Here is a 26,012-nt window from a genome sequence, read left to right on the forward strand (position 1 = left end):
CAATGAACTCGTGCTTCTATTTCTTATTTAGGACTGATTTCATGTGTAGGAATAATCCCTCGTGGGATTCCCATGATCCTGAGAGTGTTGCACTGCAGTGCCTGAGAGCTGACTATAACCAGGAGCAGAACAAGCTGACCTGGGCTGTGTCCTACTCTACTTTCAAATACATGAAGCAAAGAAGAAATGATAGGACCATAATCTCTGTGGTCCCAATGTTCCTCTGTAGATTAGCCTTTGCATTTATCTGTATCAGAGTGTATCCCAGCACTCTTCCAGGCACTTAAGTACAGTGTAGAAGGGCTCAGCCCTAAGTCCTGAGCAGAATATAGATATATATATATATGTAACCCCCCGCAGGAATCCACCTGCAGAGCCATTTCAGAACCCTGGCTTTTCTTGTTCAGCAGACCTGATGATGCAATGCAGAGACAATTCTGTGCTCCCCCAGCCTGGGGCAGGGTGCCAGTCAGGGATGCAGCTCTCTGTCACTGGAGGAGAGGCCAGGAGAGGCAGCATCCAGCCTGCTACTTCTCTGTAATGTCACTGGTGGGCAAGGGTGCGAGGCAGAGGATGGGAGCTGAACTGACAGAGCCCTGGCTCACAGGCACGAAACTGAGCTGGAAGGGTAACAGAGCAGCTTTGTAGAGCTGAAAAGAGCTGGAAAGGCATCATTTAAGGTTCAGCATATAACCAGCTCTGAAAAGGAGAGCTGAGAGGAATATTATAAGTAGGGCAAGGATCAGGGACACTACTGCTTTCATGTCCATACACTCACACAGTTAATAAACTATCAAGAGAAGACAGACACTAGAGCACAGCAGAAAATAAAAGCCATAAGGAGAACATTATTTTTAATATACATGTCTGCCAATCAAACACTGTACTGGTAGTTTCAAAAGGTGACCTGATTGCTTGGCCATTAGCACAGCAGACTGCCTTGTGGGGAAAACGAATCCAAGTCCAGTTGTTGAATATAATAGAAACTTGGCAGGGGAGATCTAATAATGACTGTAACTGTGTTAGGAAAAACAGGGGAGAAAAGAATACAGTTTTCCAGTCCATTTTGGAAGACCAGATGATTTTATGTGTTTAAAGAAATGAGTGCAGGGATCATGTTTGTGAATTAGGACAAAAGACTATTGAGACAAATAGCTAAAAGAAGTATTGATGGGATCTTAGTATCTTCCAATTTTATTATAGCTCAAAGGATCTAATATCAGTATGTGCCTTTATTTTTCCCATTTATTGAACACTTTGCACTGCTACTCCATGACTGCAAAGCTCCTAAGTACGCCAGGCTAAAGCAAATGTGTCACTGACACAATCAAAATTAGGATTAAAACTGCATTGCACAATCTACATGCAAAAGATTTTGGTCGTTTTCTGATTTTAATGAAGTGCTGCAAAGTCTTTCTTTTTATATGGCACATTAATAACATGATAACTTTAAGAGTTGATGAAGAACAATTCCCTATACACCAGAATAATGCCTGTATTAATTACACAAGGAAAAAAATTATTTTCAAAATAAACGCTTCTCAAACAGAACTTTTCTTTGTCTTCAAGAGGTTTGTGGGTGGAATATCTTGCTAATACTTTGCCTAGGTTAGAAAAACTTTTTTACTATGATTAGTTTTCCTAAGTTCTCATTCATGATTTTAACTCCTCTATCTTGACTGGAAAAAAGACTTCATAATTAATTTCTGAATAAGAAAACACCATATGCTAGTGTTACTGATGAAAGGTATGGAAAACACATTAACAGTTATTTGCTGCTCAGTTTCATGTAATAAACTCAATTCTACTGTCTAAATTGAATTTATGGTCTAAATAATATTCCCTAATTAAATTAAAGACCCCTGCATACCAAAAGAAATGAGAACAGTTAAATAGACCAACTTTTGTTGTATTGGCTACATGGGAAAAATGCTGCTAAAATATATATATATATTTAAAAATCTCTCCTTCTGCTTTCCCACTTAATGACCCTAGAAGTTTTATTACTAGAAAATTGATTATGTACCAACCCATATTGTTTGGACATTGTCACACTATCAAAGTTCTTGGCAGGTAGAGAGTTATTTTTATAGACAAGATGTTAAATTCAAATGGTACACTTGACTTCTTTGGTACAACAGGACAATTACATGAAACTGTGAAACTCTCACTGCTATCTCTATCTCTTGGACCTTAATCTCGAGTTTAAAACTCACTGAGTTTTTGTGACAAGGTTTTGAGGCAGCTTTGAGGGAACTGGAATGAAAATCAACACAGAAATACTACAGAAAATCTAGAATGTCAAACATAAATCTCTTAGGCTGTTTTAGTTTCCAAGCTCCAGAAGGAAATAATTTTATATACATATATATATCTATATCTATCTATCTATCTATCTATCTATCTATCTATCTATCTATCTATCTTCATACCTATTAAATTGTTAAACCACACAGGCATCAGGATTTTAACTTCTAGCACAGCAGTAGAGAACAGAGATTTTAGGAAGGCAGAGAGGCAGTTTAACCTTTAGAGAACAAGGCCGTACTTTCTAGGTAAGGCAGAGCTGACAGATTTGCTGGCACAGTTATGATTAGCTATGCATCACCTACCATTCAAACTGACAGAAAAAAAATTATTCAAAATTAGTGAGGAGTTTGGTGTGTTCTGTTTTTGTTAGGTTTCTTTTGTGGTTTTGTTTTTGTTTGGGTGTTTGCTGGGTTGGCTGTTATTGTTTGGTTTATTTTGTGGGGTTTTTTTTGCTTTGTTATGTTTGGTTTTGTTTTGTTTTGTTATTAGCAACTAGACTTATCCTGGAGGCCATCAGGATCTCTTTAATGCTACACCACTTGCTCCACAAAACGTCAATCTTTCCTGCTTCAGGTCATCACTGCTCAGCACAGGGCTTATAACAAGGGCTTGATAAACTCTTAAAGAGTTTAATAAGCAAGATAAAGATTACAGGACTTACCATATTGAAAACTAAAAAACAAGTTCCTCATCTTTATTTTACTCTGGCAGTGTGGTTTAGAAATTAGATCATTGAGAAATCAAAAAAAACATGCAAAAGAGATGGAGAGTTGTACAAGCAATAGCGCCAGTAATCCCCTGTCAGTGGTGCAGATCTAATTTCAGTGCCAGCTTGAGTTGTTACAGCAAACTAGACTCATCATTCCCTGGTTGTCTACTGATCATAAGAATTGGCCACAATTTATTTCCTCCTCAGTGCCATGATCACCATCACTACAACTGCATGTTTGTAACATTCCATCCTCTTTTGAAGGATACACATCCATATGTATGTACTGTGGCTGAAAATTGATGTGGGCTTTTGTAGAGGATGGGAAACAGCAAAAAATGGAAAATGTGATGGCAAACAACTGAAAACATACAGAGAAGCTTGAGAAAAGAGAAAACAAATTGCCTGCAGCAGGCTTGGACAGCAACTAAGCAGGAAATCCTTCTAGATCCAGACTCCTCCTGGGCTGTGTATGAGTGCAGAGAGGAAAGGACTCAAGTGAAGAGCCTAAACTGTGGATTTCACTCACCCTGAAGGACCAGCACCCATGCAGGAGTTGTGAGCCAGGCCCACAAGGGACCTGCAGAGAATTCAGCAGTTGGAGGCATTTGCAAGTGAGAGACAAGACACAAACCACAAATTATAGCTTTAGCTGTGTCCTTTCTTCCCTTGAGGAGGAAGGGAGCTCTTGTAAGAGGAGGAAGTTCTGTGACTTCTGTAAGAAAGGAAGAAAGAAAAACCACAATGGCTAACAGCTGAGACTTGAAGTAATGAGGCATTGTGCCTGCTCTGTCCATGTCCATGAGAGAGGACACTCAGTGCCACTGGAGTGGGGGTACAGTGCCACATGGAAGGAATGGCAGCATTCACCTGTCCCTGCTGGGGACTCAATGGCAGGCACCATAAAAGAGGAATTCTGCAAGATTGCAGCATGACTTTTAATTGTGACTCAGAGATTCTGGCACAAGGCCTGCCTGCCTTCTTCCTCCTCCTCCCCACCCCACATAATGAGAAAAATATTATTAGTCTATTAGCTAATAGCTCTCATTATTACTCATGAGCTTTTTTTCATTGCATCCCACTGTTTTCATGGGAATAGTACACAGATTCTTCTCACTCTGCAGCAGCACTTTCCTGGGCAGAAATATGAACACTATTTAGAATACTCAGAAAATTGCAGACATTAAAATCAGAGATTCATTGATCATGAAGCCCATTGCTCTGCTAAGGGAGGCTTAGTCCCAAAAGTACATTTTCTAGGGTTTCGTACAGAATAATGTTAAAAACACCAGTGGTGAATCATCCTCCAGATTATCTCAGGAGGCAATTCCTCAGTAGAAGACACTTTTGTGTTTTGTGGTTTTGGTTTGTTTTTTGGCAGACTAAATTTTAATTTCTTTATTTTATGCTTCACTGTATCTTCCCATAAAAACATTAAGCACTTCTCTTTGAATGCAGCTAACAATCTTCACACTTTTTAACCCATCAAGTCTTGCACACTCACTGTAGGAGTCATGTTGCTCCCCCCCTTCACTCTCTGCCTTGGCTGAGCTCTTACTGTGGGGCCATTTGTGGTGCAGCACCAGAATCACAGGAAGCTCTGAGCAGGTGACAGGGGTGTCCCAGAGCAGGAGGGACACATCCTCCTTTACATGACCCACATAGCACCACCTCAGGCACTGAACCTGAGAAAATCTGGGAGATTTATCTGAACACAATTTCTTGCTTTCCATAATCCTCACAGACCTAATTTAGTGCCATTAATCCATCTGCTAAATCCTCATTCTCTCCTATAAATTAATTTGTTGTTCTTCACTAAATTCTCTCTAATTGATCAATATCTTTCTAGTTAGCATAGTGCTGAATGCTGCCCAGTATTTCACAAGAAAAGAACTGTTATTGTTTATTGGATCTGTGCCTGGCTATTTTTATCAGCTACTATTCTCTTAAAAATATTCAGGGATCTTGGCTTCAGCCCACTGAATTATGGCCATATCCAAATTTTTAACAAACAGGTGTCTTGTATTGCAGACAGGATGAGCAAATAACAGGCAAAGCCTCATGTTGAATGCTAAAACCTGCTTATATTGCTATAGTTATTTTGAGTGTGATGACTGGAAAACCTCTGCCAAATCAGAGAGGGCATTCTCACTTTATTCTCAGGACACAAGAGCACCCAGTGCCTTCTGATCACTCAGTGCTTTTTGCTCCTTTGACTTTTTTAATTTTCTCCCATCACTTCCTCTGCACATACTTTATGGTGCTTCCCCTATTTAGCATTTCACAGAAGAAATTAAAAAATACTGTAACACAAAAATACTAGTAAAACAATACTGGGTTTTTTCCCCTTGGTCCAGTTATATGTGCTTTTATATCACAGGTTTGCTCCTTTTTCTGCATTAATAATTACACAATTAGTAGAAATACATGAAAACCCAAATCTGGGTGGATAGGGAGGATATTGGACATCTGTCAATAATTACTGCCTCTAAACTGGAGTGTGTACTTACAAATCACTGAAGCCCTTTCCCAGATATTCTTGCTGCTTGCTATAAATATTTCCTATCTTGTACCACTCAGATTTATTCACCCAGGGGGGTGTGTGCACATGCATACACACATATATTTATCCATACTTGTACTCACAAAAATACATTTGTCTATGTGTGTGTCTGCACGTGGTTGTGCATGCATATACATGTGCATGCATGTATATTTAAATTCACAGTGTGTGCTACCCAGGTGTGTGTTACTTCTGCATTTTTTTCTGGGTGAATGATTAGAAGTTTTAATTTCCAGCAGTTTTCTTACAGCTTCAGGTGCTATGATTATGATCTCACTCAAGAAGCTCATTTTTCAATCACAGAGATTAAAAAAAGCAGATTTCTAACCCTTGTGGTGAAAACCTTGAAGACATGAAGCAACCCTGAAGACATTAAGTAAATGAACATCAAAGACAAAAATAAAACCCCACACATGAGAAGAATGTAGTATTTTTTAAAATATCAGATTTTTAACCAACTTTTAATTTTTATTAATGCTTGGTCTTCCTTGCATTCTGATCCTTGTTCATGGTGTTTCTCTGAAGCAGAAAACTAGTCTCATGTGGGGAAGTTTTGTTTCCATACATGCAAAAATAAAAGTTGTCATCAAATAAAATTTAACCCACCTTGCCCTTTCTACAATAGGGAGGGGTCTGATGTCTTCTGTGAATGCTATACATGTAAAGCAGTGTACATTTACCTTGGTGAAATTTATATCTATGTGACATGCCAAAAAAGTAATTATTTTTTCTTTCTCCGATTAATTAATACCTGACTTTCGAGTAATTTGTTATTTCTGCTATTTGATGAATAACACATCTAAAAGTATATATGGAAAGGTACTCACTAAGTTCTTAAACAGTATAAATTAGTTTCCTGTGAACCAGGAATTTCATCAGCTGATGACCTTTAGGTAAATAAATTAATAATCTAAATCCTACTTTCTAAGCAGAGCTGTCAAAATGGGACTTAGAGATCAGTCAAGCAAATTTTAAAAATTATCTAATCAATCTTTACAGATTTTTTTTCTCAGTCTACATAGTCCTGTCCTTCCACAAACCTCCCCACCTGCAATATTTTTCTATTTAGTTAGACTATCATCCATTTTTACCATTGCATACAATAAACCATAAAGAAAATGTAGAGAGGGAAGGGAACAAATTGCCTGCAACCAAAAAAAAAGCACTGAAAATTGCAAGTAGCACCACAGGGAATTTGAAATTGCTGCTTCAGAGGTTTGGGGAATATGACAGTGAGATGAATCTTTACATAGGTTCAAGGGAAATATTGCACAGTTGGACCAAGGTGTGCTGACCCCAATGTTGTGACCTTCCCATCCATCCCTGGGCCACAGTCCATGGCTGAAGTTCAGATGCAGCTCCATGGCTCTCCAGAGACAGGACACGGCGACGTGTCACCTCACCAGCAAGAGGGACAGCTTCCTCTTACTTGTGTAGAAATATCATCAACACCTTGTAGTGCCAAAGGCTCCTTCACATGGAATGTGATGTTCTGATAAAATGTTCCATTCTGTTGTGGTTTAGCAAGGTGCTCAGTAACCCCCAAGGACATCTGAAGGACTCTGTGTGCTGGAAGCAGTAACCTGAGTAATAACAATAACAGTGTATAAATTCTATAGGATTTTTATTGGTTTGTGCTTTGAAATATTGAAATCTGTGACAGAGCATCAATGCTGAAGCCCTATGGCTGTGGGCATTGAGAACTGTGGGCAATTAGTAGGGAATAGGGGCGTGCTTTTTACATTTTATGAGAGGTTTTCAAAAATATCATAAATAATGTAATTCTAGAATTCATAACCTTTGCAAGGTGAAAAGAGAGTCTGACACAACATATTTCCACTTGCTGAACTGGGAGCTGGACCAGAACAGATTAATTAGAAATTAAATAGAGAACACCTGCACTTAGTTATTGATATAATTTTGAGTTCATCTAAAATCCAGGGCCCGATTTTTGATACTCATATTTTCCAAGTCATGGAATCATAAAATCATTAAAGTTGCAAAAAGGCTGTTAAATTGTTCAGGTCCAATTGTTAACCCAGCACTGCCAAGTTCAGCTCTAAACCAGGTCCCCAGGTGTTGCATCTATACATTTCTTAAATACCTACAAGGTTGGTGACTCAACCACTTCCCAGGGCAGCCTGTTCATGTTCGAACATGAGCATGAACCTGTTTGAAAATTGTGTACACAAAAAATATGTTTCTCAATATCCAATCAAAACCTCCCCTGCTGCAACCCGAGGCTATTTCCTCTTGTCCTATTGTTTGTTCCTTGGGAGAAGAGACCAATCCCTACCTCATTACAACCTCCTTTCAGGGCGTTGTAGGAGGAGAACTATCTCTCTTGAACCTCATCTTCTCCAGAATAAACACCCCCATCTCCCTCAATTGGTCCTCATAAAACAGGACTGGCCCCAAGGCTGAGCCTTGGGGAACACCCCTGGTGTCTGTCCCCAGCTGGATGTGACTCCATTCCCCATCCCTCTCTGGGCCTGGCCCCACAACCAGTGTTTTACCCAGCAAACAATCCACAGCCAGTGTTTTTTTTACCCGTCCAAGCCATGAGCCACCTCCAGGAGAATGTTGTGTGAAACGGTGTCTAAGGCTTTACTAAACTCCAGGGAATCAGGACCCACAGTCTCTCTCTCACTCACTGAGTCATCTCACCACGAAAGGAGACCAGGGTAGTCAAGCAGGATCTGCCTTTCATAAACCCATTCACAGCAGTCGCAGAATCGCACTGATAAAGGAGTACAATCAAAAGATAAGAGCAAAATTTTGTCCTAAATATTTAAAATTGAGAGAAAAGTGAATGGACTAACCGGGCAGACATCTCCAGTATCACAAAGAAGAAGAATTTTTTAATATGCATATTAAACACCCAAAGCCTCAGAGCAATGCTGACATCAATAACATCATGACATGTTTTGACAGTCTTTGTAAAAATCAATGCAAAATGCTTGATGTAGGTTTCGGTTTTTTTGTAACATTTGTACCATGCTATTTGAGATAACATTAGATTGGGAATAGACTGGTAGGTTGACTGGTACATCTGGGCACAAGAAAACATGATTACGAATACATTAACATTTGTGAAACCGATTTATTGAATTACCAGGCACAACAGCTTGACATACTAGACCTCAGCAAAAATCAAAACATTAGCAGAAATTAAAGCATACTAGCTTTGGGGAAATAAACAATCTACCTGGTCTACAGATGATACTAAACAAAATAAAATCATGCTAACTTATTTTTTTAGGTCTTTTTTTAGCTGAATTTCAACGTACACTTGGGCCTTCAGAAGCAATTTTTTTTTAGCCTAAAATTCTGTATCAAAAAAGTTTCCTTAAAATCAGGAAACATCAGACACACAAATATAAACTTTCTTTTCTATGCTCAGAATCATCATGTATAAACAAAACATTCTTTTTACTGCAGTTCTGATATTTCTTTTTGGAAAACAAAAAAAAAGAAACCCAACCCATTTCAAATTTGTGGCCTTAATTTTCATAGGTAGGAAGGTATAAGTACATATATTTAGGTCTAATCTTTCTTGTAAAGAAAACTCTCAAAATGCAAGTAGCCACTAATATACCTGATAATTAAACTTATGACTGCATCTTACTTCCTGTTAAGCGTTCACTTTGGAATGGTTTCAAACTTCAGTGTGATTTGCAAGCCCCCTGGAATGCTGATATTTCTCCTTCAGAAGCCAAAGGGAGTGACACATTGCCCATCTCTGCTTCTGGACAAGGATTTCTGGCAGAACTCCTGAGCGAGCTGCTCTGCCCGGCTGCCGACGGCACCGCGCAGCTCCAGCCGGGCAGAGACACTTCCAGAGCTCCCACGGAAATTCACGGCCATACTCTTAAGTCAGATTTTGTCTTCCAGGGACATTGAGTGGATGCCACCAACACAGTGTGGCTATGGGTGAAGCTGAACAAGTTATGGCATTTGAGAGAGAGAAAGCTAGAAGGTTTTCCCAGAAATACCCGATTTCTCTCTCTCTCCTTCTACTGCACTCCCATGAATGGAAGATGCCATATTATCGAGATCCTCAAAAGCAAAGATGCAGCTCCCATTCCTGCTACTGAGACCACATTCTTTGATGTTGAAGGCAAAGTTTTGGATGCAGATTTTGAGCCATGCTGCCTCAAGCAGGGGGCAGTGAGGGCAGTACAGCAGCACCTCTGTTTAAAACCCTGACTAGGGCTTCTAGATGTTAGAAAATGAACTGCTCTTTTTTGTCTGTCATGGACACATAGATTTTTCTGAATGTGGTAGCATCTATTATTTAGTATTTTCCCAAGAAATGGGGTGAGAAAAAGGACAGTACTTTTGTCTTTTGAAGAGGAAAAAGTTATTTCCTGAAGAGTTAGCAATTTTAACATTCTACCTTGTTAAAGAATGAAGTCAGATTCTTAATATGTGAGAAAAAGCAAAAATGACTAAATATATCATTACACACTCAGATGCACACACACAGATATGAAGATGCCAAGCTAGAGAACAGTTAGAAAATTGACATTTTTATTTAAGTGCTTATATTAGTAATTCAAATGATGTAACATCAACTGATTCCTTTATGTTTTGCCACCTCTTCCTATCAATCACACATATAAACAAAAAGAAGTATAAATAAATAAATAATAATAAATAGGTAAAATAAATAATTTTTTATTAATTAAAAGTATATGTAGAAAGTAGATAAGTAGAGATAGTTCTGAGTTATCTGGTCAAGGTCCTAATTTGTCTCTAAATTTCTCCAAAGTTAAGAACTTCAGTTTTGGTAACATAAATCTGATGCATTTGCAGTTACAACAATTCTTTGCCCTTGACCAATACACCATGAATAGGCATAAATAATTAAAACTAAGTAGCAAATAAATTAGGGGTGGATTTGTGATACATTACCCTGAATTTTAAGATTGTAGTTGCTCATTTATAAGCTTAGTAGTAGATCAACCAACTATTACAATAAATTAGAGAGTTTCAGTTAATTAATGGCTACCAGATGTCTCCCATATTGTTTTCTCTATATAATAGAAAAATACTCACAATCATGGAAAAATCAATGCAAACAAATGAATAAGAGCTAGAGAGTTCAGCCAGTGCATTCTCCTTGATTCATGCCCAAATCTACAGCATGTTCTTTAAAAATCAAACACAAATTACTGTGATTTATACTGTTCCTTGAATAAAAAAGCAGCAGTTGCACATAATTACAATCTGTTGACACTGCATATCTCTGAAAGGAGGCATCCATTGAAATGTTTACTTTAAGAGCTATTAGCTTTTTTGGTCTCTGAGAAAAAGTTGAGTCCAGAATTATTGTCTATGTTTCTTTGGTCTCTGTGTCAGTAGCTAAGTATAAACTGCTTTTTGGTGCTTTCTGAGAAATTTCTTGCTCTTAAAGTGAACAATGAAGGGGGAGTAGGCTATAGCCTTATTCTTGTTTTCTGTTGTGTGCACAAACTGGTGAAAGGTTGAAGGGAGTAGATCTGTAGAATGAAACTGCTGACATGGAGGATCAAAGGCAAGTGAGAGTCATACATGCCTCCTTTAGACTGGCTCCAGTTTGATCCTGTGGGCTCATTTCCCATTTTCAGTTAGCACTCATTTAGTGCCTTCCCAGAGTAGTTTTTCTCACGTTATTTTCATCCAACTAAATGTCATGCAAGCACTCTGAAACCACTCAATAGTACAAATCACATGGAGGTAAGCATGGGCAGTCAGGATATTAGCTTCAGAAGAGTAAGGAACCGAACTAAAATACCCATGTAGTTGCACATCTCCCTGTAGACATCCTATAAACCCATGTTTGGTACAGAATGATTGTGTTCTGGGCATGTTCCCAGGTATATAACATCATATGGGCTATGTTTAAACAGTCTGAGAATGTAAAAGAGCTGCAGAGCCTCCATCCAAAGCAGACTGTGATGGTTTGGCATTTCTGTTCCTACTGTGGCTTGCTGCTCAGTGCTACTTGTGCGGGTGTAGGTGCATGGTCAGCTCATAAAGTGGTTGCTAACAGAGGAAGAGTGATAAACTTACCAAAGTTGAAAATCACATTCTACCTTGGGGCTGTGCTAAAAACACAAAAGGGGAAAGGGCACAGTTTTGCCAGTGTTTTCCAACGTTTTGTTCTCAGCATTTCACATTATCAGTCACAGCAACTTAGCCAGGTGAGCTGACCTCTCCATTCAGAATGCCAAAGTGATTTCTGGCTTTGGTCAGAAGGGAAAAGAGCTTCAGTATGAATGCACAATGTATTTTCATTCAAATCCCTGGGATGAATTTCACCAGAGCCTTAAGTTCTGAGGGAATTTTCTCCCATAGTTCTCTTCACCAACAATGTTGCTGCTTTAGAATCAGAGAATTCCCTCAAGCCACAACCTCATATATTTGTGTGCTTTCTACTTCACCACCTATTTATCAGTAAGAATCTTTGTCTACATGTGGTGGACATTTGGTTTCAGAAAAAAAAAAAAAAAACAAAAAACAACAACAAGGTCTTGTACCTTTTCAGCAAAATGAGACAATTTTCAGAAAAAATATTTAAGTGCAAGGGTAAAATTGTTCAGTGTGCTTATTTTAAATGTTAGCAGCAGCAATTTTTCTTTAAGCTTGCACAGTGAACTTAAATTTAACCTTTTCTTGGAGGTTGCTCTAAGTCTGGTCAGCTCTTTTGCACTTAATGGATTCATTCCTGTCATCTGAATTTTGCTCCAGAAGCAGGTAACAGCTTAAGCAGGTACTGTGTAATTTGTCTACTTGCTGGGGAGGAAAAGAAATAAAATAATTAATTCTGTGTTAGACCATATCCAATTAGAAAACTATTCAAATTCAAATCAAGGGGAAAACTGAGGGAAAATTTATGTCTCTCCATTGTAAACATTATCTACTGAATTTAAAGTGAACCCAAGATTCTCACCTACAAAGACAACTTGATATTAAACTATAATCAATATTATGTTGTTGAATTTTATACCAAATTGCAGTTGAATGTTGACTTTTTTCATTTTAAAAGTGGATGTTTACATATTTTGAGGAAATTATACAAAATTAAAAAAAAAAAAACTTATTGAAGAATGTATACAACTAACTTAATGAAAAAAAAAAAACATATTTTCTCCAAGTAAGGAATACGGATTCCTTCAGTGTGTCTGCCTAATGCATGAATTTCTGATAACATACTGAAGTTTTAATGAAGCTGAAAGTTCCTGGCATAATAATACTGCTTGGCAGGCTTGCAAGAGGGTAAAAGCTAAAGCTTAATGCCCAAATTGATCTTGCCATGCACTGCTGGAGCAGGAACACCCAGAGCAGTAGTCATCCTTTCCTCTTCAAATGACTTGCAGAATTCAAAGGCTTGATTAAAAAAAAACCCAAAAAAAAAACCAGGGGAAAATAAAAAAAAAAATCCCATAAACTAATATTATCAAGTGACATTTGTGTAGGATGTAAGAGAATCTAAAAGTAACATTGAGCACAGAAATTAAATTACAGTTTCAGTGAAAAATACAGCATACTATGCTTGAAATAACCTTCTCCTGGAGATAGCACAGTGTATCAATTATTACAGCACCTTAATAAAACTACAAAATTACCAGTGAAAAGTTGCAAAGAGGACAGGTTAAGTTCATGCCATGAACTTACCCTATTCATGTTATATCCTCAGTATGGGAGTGGATTGACTGGAGAAAATCATGGCTTTTACTTTTCATCTTTCTCAGTTTACACAAGAGAGAGGATTGTTTTCTGTCTCACAGTTTACAGTTGGTTTGTTTTCAAACAAGGAAGAAAGAAATCTTTCCATTACACTTCAGCAAAAACTACAGATGGAAAAAATATTCAATACTGAAATGTCCACAATTTTGAATTCCAGCATTTCAAGCATCATGTTTCACATGGAAATCATGCATGTCTGTATGCAGTCATAACCCAAACACAGGGCTAGGTACTGGAGATGGAGTTATCCATAACTGTTTTCTCATAGAAGAGATGGGGTCTAACTTTTTGTGGCTTTTGTTGCAATCTGATGTCCTCAATATCAGTATTAATGTATAGAAAATCACTGCAGCTGAAGGCAATACTGATTTTTTATTTTCATGTTGTGGCTGTAATGCACTTGATTGTGTAGGATGGTAGATTGGGCTGATTAAAGAGCAAAACATCTGCTTGAGACACCTACTTCACCCTAATTTAGACTGAACGAGGCTTTTTGTCATCCATCTCCATTTTCTAAAATGAATCATGCTGAGCTTTGGCATCTATAGCATTACCCAAATATAGAATCGCAGAGTACTTTGGGTTTGAGGGGGTCCTCTAAAGAGTATCCAGTCCTTACTAGGTCAGGTTTTTCAGTGCCCTTTCCAATCTGGCCTTGAACATTTCCATCTACAACTTCTCTGGGTAACCCATTCCAGTGTCTCAACACCCTCACCTTAAAAAGTTCCTCCTCATGTCCAATTAATATCTAGTCTCTTTCAGTTCAAAAGAATAATCCCTTGTCCTGTCACTACAGACTTTGGTAAAATTCTTTCTCCATCTTTCTTATCACCCTCTCTAGGTATTGAAAGGCTGTTATAAGCTCTCCCTCAAGCCTTCTCTCTTCAAGCTGAATAACCCCAGCTCCCTCAGCTTCTCTTCATGGGAAAGGTGTTCCATCCTTCTGACCATTAGTTTTTTGCTTCCTCTGGACCCTCTCTAACATTCCCATGTCTTGTTCAGGATGGGGACACCAGAGCTGGAGCCAGTACTCTGGGTGGGCACCTCACAAGAGCAGAGTAGGGGTAGAAATCACCTCCCTTAACCTGTAGACCACGTCTGAGCTACAGTGATTGAAACCTAGGGAAAACAAACCATACAACCCAGAAATGGTGAACATACATTTGTATGGTCTATGTTTCTATGGAGTGGCATAGAAAATGGCAGGGGAAATAGAAAACATGGGGCGACTGAACTAGATTTATCTCATTCCAGCTAATGATTCCACACACACCAGTTTTAAGCATTACTGTAAATTATCTGTCACGTATTCCTCAACTTCAGATAGATTCACCAAGTTTTCAGTCCACAAAATTGAGTCTTCATTTAGCTTTAGAATATTTTTTCAGTTTATATATATATATATATGTACACACACACACACATATATATAAGAAAACAGTATTTTGCATAATTTTTACAGGCTGTCTCCAAGGTAGCACATCTGCTTGCTATGCTAGCTGTGTTCTTTTTTCTTCATATTTTCATAGGAAAAAAAAGAAAAATATGACTGAATGGTCATATATTTATCTATTGTCTAATACATATCTATTAATTAAGTTTCTCTCATTAAGGGATAAACTAACATCAGCCATTTCCCATTTGTCACCATATCTGATATCTTGCTAATCATTTGTTCTTCTCTGGCCCAGCAGTGATCAGTACTAGCATGGCAGAGGGAAAGACTGAAATTGAATTTCCACACCCATGAAAACCAGATTGCAACTGCTCTGACACATAAAACAGCTCTTCTTCAAATGATAAAAAACCCAGTCATAAACAAGATTTCCCCATTATTCTACCAAATAAATGGAGCAAGATATCAAAAAAGACTTGTGCATATAAATAGAGCACAGTTTTCATGTTAGCATAGTATTTTGTCTCATTTAATTAAAGTCACGCTTGTATTCAATCCGCCACAGCTGAATTCTGTGCCTGCCCTCTGCCCTCAGGCTGCAAACAGACTAAGAAAACAGTAACTCTACTCTCATCTGCAGGTGGCCTGTTCAAATTCTTTTCTCTTTACCAAAAGCAAAAATCTGCTAGAAACAGATGCAACAGCTATTCCATGCAGTGGGAAAGAGCAGAATGGCCAGGGTTGTATTTCCTGGGTCTTGTGTCTGATTGGCACAAGCTCTGTTCATAAAACTGTCATGTGAGCAGCCCCTCAGAGTACGCAGTTTGAAAGAAAGGGGTTGGACCCCTGCAGCAGCTATAAATAAAACTGAGAGGAATAATAGATCTTTAAAAGTTACTCCTTTATCATTGTCACCATCTTGGAGCCCTGCGCCAGCTTCTGGTTTTTTATTTTGTAATTTTAAGTCATGGTAGGACACTGAAAAAGTAGGATTCCTTATTTCTGTCTGAATAAGTAGCTATGAATGTAGCCAAAGTGATGGTCAATACAATCAACTGTCCAAGTGAAAAGCATAACATTTTAATGTAAAAAATAAAATATCCAGATATATTTGAGTCTACTGTGAAAACATAGACTTAACAACACCTTGCAAAACCCAGATAACTAGTGCCCTAGAGAGCCAAGATCAAGCTCACAGGATCATATGTATTGAATACAGCTTTGAGTTTTTCAGAATGGATTAAACTTTCCCCTTACAATATGTCCTTCCCTATTAGAGCAGGTTTGCACAGAGCTCCATCTGAAGGAACTCCCTCATTACTGGCTTTCTCTGAGCTGATCTTCTGCTATTTGGAACAGTCCTATCAGCAGGTGGACACTACTTACTAGCTGTCAATCTGAATATTTTCAAGAATAAGTGTGAAAGATCTATTTCAGGGTCCCCTAATTGGGTTTCAAGTGAGAGGGTTTCATTGGATGAAACAGGCATGGCTGCTTCTGCAGAGCTGGAGGCATCACTGGCCTTACAACAGCCTCCAGCTACTTCTGCCTTCCTCAGAACCTGCAGAGTAAAATTACACCAGTAAAACCTTAGAAGGGAGGCTTATTTCATAACACCTGACAAGGGGACACAGGACCAGACATCATGCTTTCCACTGCATGAAAAAAAATCAACAGCTACTAAAGGCTGAAGCAAAGCATTGTTGGATTCATAGCAGCTCGCTGTCACTCTGGATCTAAAATCTTGAGGCAAATCATCTCCATGTCAAAAAATAAGAATGCCATTAATATAGAGATTTAGTTGTCAGTAATTTCAGTTTGTGCTTTCTGGCTAAACAAAACCTTAGCCATCTATGTTTTTTAACTTCCTTTGCATCATGTATAGTGTGTTCCCACAAAACCCCACAGGCAAGTCTCCCCACCAGCTCTGTGTTTTGAAGCACCAGTGATGTTAATTGCCACATGGCATCACATTTATTTTATGACTTCTAGACACACCATGCATGCACTGACAATGTGTCAGGATTTCAGATCCCACACGAGATGACAAGTGTAAGAATACCATCAATAGAGTTATGTTACTGTGGGCTATCCCTGGCAGCTGGCTCAGTAAGTCCTGAAGCCCACCCCACAAGGCTGTGATCAGATGGCGAGCAGGCACTGCAGTTCTGTCCCAGGTTCACTTAAATGTACAGCTCTTAGTGACAGCAGAAGTTGTAATTTCATGTTTGGCAGGGAAAGAGCATTAATATTGATCTGGTATCCATGCAACTCAAGTACACAGGACTGGTATGAAAGTGAAGGATCTGTTTTTCAGAGATGGCACTAAAATCAAGACAGTGATAATGATGCAAATAAAATGCTTGAAAAGTAGAGCTGAGTGCGGCTTTGCTAGAAGAAAAGTGTTGCTCTGCTTTTCATACATCTAAATGAGCACTAGTTCTGAATCTCATCCTGCAGTCTTTAGATTCTACATGGATGTAAAGAGATTGTATATAGCATAAAACATTTCCCATTTTTAAACTCAGGCTTCTCTGCACTGCCATTTCTAAACTGTGGGGTCTTTTTTTCCCTTTGTAGTTGAGGCATTGCATATATGACTGGAGAGAGCACAGTTTAGTACCTCTCTCCCTATTGGAACAGCACAGCACTCAGCTGTCCCCTACAAGCAGCATCTCACAGGGAGCTGTGATGTGAGCTAAGCCCAGGAGGGCGAGCAAATGAAGATGACAAGGGAAACAGGGAGAAGCACAGAGAAAAAACAAAATTAGAAGCGTCTCTGTACTTTTCTTCATTTTTTTTTATATTCCTTTTTTGGCACTAAAAACATATAAAATCTAGGAGGCAATGGGATGTTTTGCAGAACAGCTTGAAGAGTGCATCAAACCAGGCAGAACTACAGCGATGGCAAGTGAACCACTGGCTCTACTGAGTCAATGGTAATTTCAGCATTGTCCAAACTACCCCACATCTTATGAAATTAGGCTCCTTGTTGGGATTTCAGTTGGATTCAATTGACTTACTTATTTCTTTTGTTGAGATTTGTTACTGCTGGAGGAAAAACAATTCCTGGGGAACATGTAGAATGACCTCCAACTCCCCGTGCATTACATTACATTCTGGGAGCTATGGCAGGCATGGATTACACCTCTACACCAGAAAAGGTTCCCATCTCTTTTTGTGCTGGGTTAGTCAATGTGAGCTGCAAATTACAGCCACTCCTCTTCCCTGTTCTCCACTTTGTCTCCTGGACCTTCATGCATGGATTCATCTCCATTGGCTAAAGGAAAAGGGCAAGGAAATGATTAAAACCTTTCTCCCTGTCCAGCCACATGCTCTGTTCCCAAGCAGGCTGCATAGAAACAGCATCTCTGTCAGGCATCAGTGGGAAGGAACAGCCAAGCCCTTTGACCTTGAATTCCAGATTTTCAGCTCCTGCTTTTTAATTTTAGTTCTACTTTCCTTGTAGCTGTGATATGAAAAGACTGTAAAAATCTGAACTCAAGGATTTTGAGTTAATACCTATTAATAAAGAGAGAATAACTAATATTATTCAATTTGAATTTTCCTTTCATTTTTTCCTTGTGAAAAAAATTTGCAAATAATTAAATAATTCTCACCATTTCTAGGTCTGGATTTACTAACAATAAACTGCTATTTGCAATTTTCTAAAAGAATAGCTACTTGAGGTGACAAAATTGTGTCCATAATTGCTGTTGCTATCCTATTATTTATTTTAGACTAATATGAAGTGTAGGAGCTGCATTTTTCCCACCAAATACTTGCAGACTTTTCTTTAATCTTAATACAGTAGCCTTGCCTTTGTTCATTTTTTTCTTGAACTTGGTGAAAATTGCCATAAATCTAAAACCCAGGAGAAGTCAGGCAAGCTGAATCAGTAACCCTTGACATTTTTAAAGTTGTCTTTCTTACTGAAATATAGGAGAAGATAGTGATACTGGAAGTGTTATTTTAAGACTAACAACTTGAAATCATGAATAGACATGACAGAATATGCAGAAAATTCGTCTGATTTGTTCCAGAAAAATATATTTTCCTTGAATATTGTATACACAGTAGTATTTTTGAGGCCTTTACACATAATAAAGTGAAGCATACTTTGACTCTGAAACCACTATGATTTCTTGTATTTATTTCACAGAATAGCCTTGTGCATCGTGTAAAAAACTGAAAAATACTCTACTTGTTGTTTTTCAGGTGGCAGATATTTTCTAGTATTGGAGAAAGTGTAATAACAGAGCTATCAGAAATATATATTTTTATTGCTATTTTTTAAATTTATTTTTGAGGGATTTTCTTTTAACAAACAATAACTAGGAAATTTTAATAAAACAGTCATTCTGACTTTCATTGTTTTTTCCTCTTCCTCAGCTATATTACAATAATATGAAAAAAAGACAGTACCTCAAAAATGGAGATTAAAAAAATCAAAAAGTCAATGGATGAAATTTAGAGCTTCATCCTAAAAAAAAAAAAAAAAAAGAATTGTCTGTATCTCCTCATCTTGCAATGCAATAAAACATTTTGATATTCAAGATGGTGTTTTCTACTAAAGAAAAAAAAATGCATAAGTACAGAAAAAAAGGGGGGAAATACTTCTATCAGTGACTTAACAGCACTGGAACATCAGATGGTAATATCCCAAGTTCCCTCCAGATCACTAACTGGGGAAACAATTGCCCTGAATTCAAATCAATTAATAAAAGAGAAAAGCTAACTGCAGCTGTGGAGTATCTGGGGAGCCTACAGAGGTTACCAGGAATTTTTCTAATTCTGACTGTGTCACCTGATGTAGTAAAAACTTAGAAATTAAAACTATTGGTCCATCTATAGAATTTACCAACATGTATACTATAATAATAGTGTTAGGGCAGGATAATTATCTTTCATGTTTTCAAGCAATCTCTCTTTCCTCTACCTTTTCACTAAATAAGTGATTTGGTATCCACAATGATGCAGGCAATGGGATTTTGGACTAATAAGTAGAAAAACAGGATTATGAAAGGAGTAGTTGGGTCATAAAGGAATATTTATGGCTCATATATTAAAAAAAATTGTCTCCAAAAACATTTCCTTAGGACACTTTCCTTGAATCCATTGGTACACGTACAGCTGTAGAGCTTGTCAACTGGAATAACATGCTGACTGCTCTGGTACTGATCTTGCCTAACTACTAATTTCTCCAGGAAGTCTGAATGTGTGCATGTTTAAAGCTAATACTCAAAGAAATGCTGACTGACAAACAGAAGAATGCAGACACCAAAGGACACCCAGATGTTGCAGGTTTGTCATCCTGACCCAAAAGGAGCTGGAGTGGGCTGAAAATTTAGTTCAACTTCCTTCTCTTTTTTTATTTTTTTTAATTTCCTTTTTTTTTTTTTTTTAATTTTATTGCATGAATGCAATTTGATCATAGTGGAAAAAAAAAAACAACGAACTAATAATTTCCTCATAGTTGAGCTGGTTCACATCTAGATGTATTCCTCCAAATAACTGAATGCAACTGTGGGTGGGGTGTAGTGGTGACGGATGGTGGGGGTTTAGCATTTGTGTACAGGGATGCTCGAGTTGTCCATTAGTGGGGCATTGCCTGCTGTGCTCTGGTTCTTTTATGATCTGTGAGCAGCAGTAGTGAAGAATTCTGCTCTAGGATATAATGAAATGGGAATCAACTGAATAACCTGGAAAACATTCCAGGTTTGACAATCAGGTCTATGGGATAAAATATTTATTGTATAAGGTAGGGAGAAGAGAGAGAGCTATAGTCTGAAAAAAGTGCATTCAAATTTCAAAATTAAAAATAACTCCTTATGTCATCCACACTAAAGCCAAAATGTTGTGACGGCATTGCTTCACTACAGCATCTATTATTAGTATTATTTATTCGGATACCGCCAAAATGAGCTTGGTTTTTGATGGATAGATAGTAAAAAGTGTCTCTGCTCAAAAGATCTCACAAGGAAAGGAAGTACTGGGTGAATATTGTCTTTGCAACCTTAATGCTTTTTAACGTAATAGTTTGTGTATAGTAAAAAGCAAACTTGAAAATATGTTTCAGTGTCTTTATTGAATGTCCTCAAAATATTATTGTCATTATATGGTTAATATCCATAGAGAGAGCTGTATATCTTTGTGTTAAAAATGCTAAGTTGCAAGAAGCTAAGAAGAGGTGTGGAATGAAATGGTGAAGCATTCACCAAATCCCAAATGACATTAAAATTCAATGCCCTCAATGTCTCACTACCTGATTCAAAAAATTCACTCAGCCCGAACTTTATGTCTGTATGGTTCTGTGAACCCTGTGAGCAGACCCCTGAATTTTGTGCTGAATCACTCCGGGATCAATACTCAGCTATAGCACCTGTAAACTAACGTGCTTTGGAAAGAAGGGACAAAAAGGAACCCTCATCAGGAAGTTAGGCAGGGAACATGAGAATTTGAAAAAACAAAGTGTTAATTATCTCTGATTTCTGTGCAGACTCCCTGATAACTTTACAGAGGTCATAGCAAGGAATTATTTGACAAATATTTGTATAATATTGTCTCCAGAAAAGTGAGGTTTAATAGTCACAGAAGGGTTTGGCTTGGAACACACTTTCAAAGAGTATCTAGCCCAAACTTCCTCCTATGGGCAGGGACACTGTTCACTAGATTGAGTTGCTGAAAGCTTCATCCAACCTGACCTTAAACACTTCAGGGATGGGTCACCCACAACTTCCCTGGCCAACCTGTTCCAGTATTTGAACACCCTCACCTTAGAAAAAGTCTTTCTTGTGACCAGTCCAAATCTACTCTCTTTTTGTTTAAAAGCATTATCCCTGGTCCTGTCACTGCCTGTTTACAGGCTTTGATAAAAACTCTCTCTCCATCTTTCTTATAATTCTCCTTTAAGTATAGCAAATCTGCAACAAGGTTTTCCCCCATCCATCTGTTCTCCAGGCTGAATAACCCCAGCTCAGTTTTAATTTGTGAGAGAGATGCTCCAGGTTTCTGACCATTTTTGTGGCACTCCTCTGGACCTGCTCTAACAGGTCCATGATATATACTGGGAGCCCCCAGCTCTGTCAAGGTCCCTCTTGATGGCAACCTTTCCTCAAATGTGACAATCACACCATTTACTTCTTATTTCTGGGACGATTTCTCAATTACTTTTTCAGGAGGGAAATAATATAAGGAAATCTTACTGTAAAATGGCCATCTGAGAGGCATAATCTATTGCTGAGCTTCTGGGGTATTTGCATTTTCTTTAGTGATTTCATGTACATTTAGTATTTACATTAAAAAGCTTATTGTACATTAACTGTGTTAGCATCAAAGACTACAGTCCATGAAATTCTGAGAAATGGCTCTTATGCTCCGGCAATTTATTTTTAAGTATTTTTCCATTGCCTGTAGGAGAGAAATGCAACGTGAGAATAATTCTCTGCCAGCATGCTTTGTGGTTTATCAAGCAAAGTAAATAATAGTGTGGAAGGTGAGTAGAATTAAAATTTCAAGGACTGACTATCTGAAAAAGTGGACCACAGTACCAGTATAACTCAGCTTTTCAGTAAGCCATTTTTGACAAACCACCAAGGCAGGGTACTCCCTTGGGCTCCTTCTGTGCAGGCAAAGGTACTCACAAAAAGCTGATCAGAATGTGCAGCCTAGTAAGGTGTTTTTGAGAGTCTACCAGATGAATGCTAGAGTAAGAGCATGGCTCATCAGAGCTTAGTATTTTCTGTTACAAGGAAATATATACAGATGTTCCATACATAGCAGCTGCAGATTGCTCAGCTTGACTGAAAGTGGATATCATGTCCTGTATTAACAACCTCTCAAAGGCTTAAGATATCTAAAGACAAAGTGGAGACTGCAGAAAATAAATTATATTGCAACCCAGGATAGTGTTCCATAAAAATAATAAATTGAATTATTTTTAGTTCTGATTTTTTGTCAGTCATTTTTCCTCATATTTTCTGGGTTTTTCTTATATACTGTAGATCAGACTAGGAAGGGGATTAATTACTTTTAAAATTACATTTTGAATATCTTAATAGAATACATGTAATACTCTTACAGCTGAACTGTAAATCACTTCAGAAGTTTAAAACCATAGCATTTTCTTAAGAATTTTATATATAATACCAGGTTTATTATGCCACTTATAGGTAAAATGTTACATTATAGTAAAACTAATGGCTTCATCATGAAACTGGTTGCACAAACAAATGAATATGCTTCAGCTTTAGGAATAGTGTTTTATTAGTAAATCAATATTATTTCTTGTGTTGAAGTTGAGCTTCCTGTTCCCCTGGCATCTACCCCATGCAATAACAAATACACTATGCTTATTGTTGGCCCCAGATATCAGTGGTCCTCTCTATGACAAGACATGCTTAAAGTGGACACAATGGTGATTATATCTTTTTAAAAGTGTCTGTGCTTTTTCACAGCATGGGCTTGGCTTTTGCAGTTACCATTGATTCATTTTTCTGCGTAATCAAACCAGTTCTTTACATCTTGTTTTCTGTCCAATGCCCAGGCTTGCAGCCACAGAGTTTGTGTACATGTATGTGAGAAGGAAACAAGACAGTATGTAACTCCTGTCAGTTCATTTCCCAAAATAAGACTGCTTCATTGGAAGCTCTCCATCAGTAAAAGAAATTTTTCCATCTTTCTCCCCTTTCTCCCCTCCACTCAACATTGCTACAGTAGAACCCTACGCTGCTATGCAGAAATTTAGCTCAAGAGTTAAGATTCAGTTTTGGACCAAATGAATGAAGGAGACTTTTCCTCTTTGCTGCATCCACTCTGACAGAGAAACCAGGATTTGTCATTCCCTCAGGTTTGCCCCAGAGCTTCCTCTTCTCTTGTCTCAGGACAAGGCTTCAGTCATTTCCTGAGCCTGGAAAGCAGGAAGAGGTGAGATGAGACCATCACCCATCACTGAGTTAAACAATGGAATTAAGAGACACATTTAACCATCCTAATGCAATTTAAAAGGCCTGCTTTTGTTTTATATTAATCTTTATATTAGTCTTGAAGGCTCTTTCAATCAGGCAGATATCACTGAGCTTCATAACCTGGTTCTCACTGATGGATTGTATCACACAGATTCCAAAAAGGGACATAACTTCAATTACCTTCCTATCTGTTTGCAATAACATGAAAGTAGATAAAACCAAATTAATCTTTATTTTCCATTAATCATCTCCATTATTACTGCAGGGACATCTTCTATGTGTCAGTACTGTGAGTCACACTGAAAAAACTAAATGCACCTATTTAAATTTTCTCAATTAAGTTTATTAAGCAGAAAAAATAGTTTCAAGATTGTGTTAAGAGGTGAAAGTAGCAGCAGAGACAGTTTCCAAAAATTCTCTAAGTGAATCCAGGATAGTACAAAAATAATTTTCTAGTTAAAATGAATTTTCATTAGACACAGAAATCACAAAACAATCACCTGTCAATGGCAGAAGACAATTATAATCAGTAGCAGCATGACAAGTCAGTTTAGCAAGTATGTGAAGTTCTTGGTGTGAAATAATTAGAATCTCTACTTCTGACTTAAACACTTTCCTACATTCATTTCTACCCATTTCCTCTTGATGGATTGAGACACACCATGTCTGACACAAGAGTAATGTAATGTATTCCCTTCAAGGCTGCTGATTATGTGCACATGTGCACAGCGACAAACAATTAGTGTAATGATGCAGTGATTGCAAAGCTTATCACAACATTGTATAAGATCTCATGCACCAGAAATTACCCTGACCACCTTTTCATGCTTTCCATTCTACATTACTGTGAAACCCAAACTTGTACATTGAACCTGAAAGGCTGCAAAGGGATTGATCTATAAGAAGCCTGTGCTGAGGAAACACTGCCTTCCAGCAAATCTGGAAAATAAATTAAAAGTGATTAGGATGAAAGGATGGAAATACAGAGGCAGGGTTAAGAGTTGGTGCTCTGCTCAGTATTGATCGAAGCAAGATGTTTCCAATGTAACCACACTGCAGAAGGCTGATGTTGTGGAGTTTGTTCACCCCACACCACTGGCACTGCTGCCTGCCCAGAAAGCACCTCCCCAGCCAGAGCCAGGCTCCATCCAGAGAGCCAGCCTGCTGCTGGCATGGGCACCTTCGGTCAGGAGCACTCTCAAGCTGCACTTCACCCATTGACACAGACTGTTCACGGTGCTACAACATCTCTGAATGTGCCATTTATACCCCAAAATCGTCCAGCAAAGGTAAGAGAGAAACAGTGCTCTGTGTGTGCTCATTTGTGTCTCAGGAATAATGTGCAGAGGAGTGTGAAGCAAGAACTGTGAGGAAAGCAAGGTGTTTTCTCCCCTCTCCTTTTCCCTCAGAACTGTGAGCTGACAAAGCCAAAAGAGATGGGGAGAAATCTTTTCTCCTCAGCCCCTGCTTGAGCTGGGCAGACAGAGCACGGGACACACAGGATGGCAGCAGAGGTGTGCGTCCACACAGGCTGCAGGCCTCCCTGCAGGGAGGAAATACAGCTAGGAGCAACAGGAATATCCTAGTCATAGAATGGCCTGGCTTGGAAGGGACCTTAAAGATCATCCAGCTCCAACCCCCTGCCATGGACAGGGACACCTGGCACTGGATGAGGTCACTCTGAGCTCCAGGAATCCGCTTGATGTGCCCATAGTGGGAAAAGACACATGCAAATAAGGTCACAGCAGCTCCCCACATATTCCAGACATAGACTTTTCTTTTTTTTCTTCTATAAATTCTCCCATTTAGCACTTCTCCCATTCCTTCCTCAGCCTTTTTTTACCTTTTTCTGGACTTTGTTTCTCATGCAGAGCCCAGCAGTGAAAGATGAGCCCCTGTTTTAAGGGGCACAAGTCTCAGGGTGATGCAGCTGGGCAGGAGGTCACCTGCCTCGAGATACTTGCAGCTGGTTGTAGCCAGCTCAGAGGCTGAGGCAAACCCCTCCCAAATTGGTGGAGCAAATCTGAGGAGTATGGTGCTCCTACACAAGCATATTTAGGATAAAAGCTGTCATCTGAAGGGAAGAGGTTGAAGGGAGACAGGTGGAGCCAAAAGGGACAGGGAGTCCCCTAAGGGACAACATCTGCGGGAAACAGTGCTGATTTCAACTGGGATTGAGTGAAGTTTTTCATAGTGGATTGTATGGGGCTGTGTCTTGGATTTGTGCTGAAAAACTGTGATGTTATCACAAGGATGAGCTGAGCAGGACTTACACAGAGCCAGGCCTTGGTAAAGCAGGCTGGGGGTGCACAAGAAACTGGGACGGGACCCAGC

This window comes from Onychostruthus taczanowskii, unplaced genomic scaffold (assembly GCF_017590055.1).
Source record: "Onychostruthus taczanowskii isolate IOZ18803 unplaced genomic scaffold, ASM1759005v1 scaffold17, whole genome shotgun sequence".
Classification (NCBI taxonomy): domain Eukaryota; kingdom Metazoa; phylum Chordata; class Aves; order Passeriformes; family Passeridae; genus Onychostruthus; species Onychostruthus taczanowskii.